Source organism: Carlito syrichta, unplaced genomic scaffold (assembly GCF_000164805.1).
Source record: "Carlito syrichta isolate Samal-C Ts95f unplaced genomic scaffold, Tarsius_syrichta-2.0.1 Scaffold304580, whole genome shotgun sequence".
NCBI lineage: Eukaryota > Metazoa > Chordata > Mammalia > Primates > Tarsiidae > Carlito > Carlito syrichta.
In genome coordinates, this window is record NW_007248676.1 from 63841 (window position 1) to 64980 (window position 1140).

The window sequence follows — 1140 nt, forward strand, 5'->3', positions numbered from 1 at the left end:
ATCTTTGTTCAGATGCAGAAACAGGTACTGTGTGACTGAGTAACTTGCAGGCCACACAGCTAGCAAGTGGCTGAAATTTGAGCCTGCCCAGTCTAGCTGCAGAGTCCCTGCTCTTACCCTCAAAGCTTCAGTGCCTAAGGGCTTGCTCTATTGCTTCTGGGTTGTTCTGACCCAAGACCACCACAGATTAGACCTGTTACTAACTCCCATAGTGTAAACTTGTGCTGGCCAGTCAAATGAATGCTGGTTTCCTAAGAAACCTGCCCTAAGAGAGAGCATGGGTGGTTTTGTGAGGGAGACACTGTCCATATCATCCTTCCCCCTTGACACTTCTCATAACACAAGTTGATGGACCAGCACTCTCTTGATATAAATTATATGCCTCAGTGTCAATGAGATTCGTGGGCTGATGGCTCAGTATTTAACAGCCTGAGAGTCAGTCCTGAGCCCAGGGACTGCAATAAGGAAATGTCCCTGCATAGCTTGTGCCTTTGGCCAAGTTACCTTTCTGTGCCTCAGTTTCCTCAACTGTGAAATAGGGATGATAACCGTAACTACCTCATAAGGGAGTTGTAAAGACTTAATGAAATAGTATATGTAAAGTGTTTAGTAAATGCCTAGTATATAGTAAGCGCCCTTTAAATATCAGTTCATTATTACTATTTACTGAGCAATTACTCATATCACATTCATCCAATGGGATGGATCATGTGTAAGTAGATTATACCATACCTGTAGAATGCTATGCAGGAGTCTGGGAAGACTTAACTCAGCCAGGAAACTTGAGAGAGAAAATATTCCCTTGAAAAGTGTCTTGAATATTCAAGAGTCTTGAATCAATGAGTAAAGAATGGGGGAAAGGACATTCCATCCAGAGAGGGAACAACTTGGCCAAGACACAGAGGATATATCCATGCACAAAGTATAAATGAATAAATAAAAATATATAAACACATTTTCCCCTTATGAGAGCATGCCTATGTACAAAATCACTCAAAAAATCCACAGCAAAATATCCTGCAGCAAAATTTTTTCCAAAGTTGTTTCAGCTGTTGAAATACATATGTAACATGCATGTTTATACATGCTCACTTCTTGGCAGGTACAAACCTCAGCCCTAAAAGAAACTTAAAATAAAGA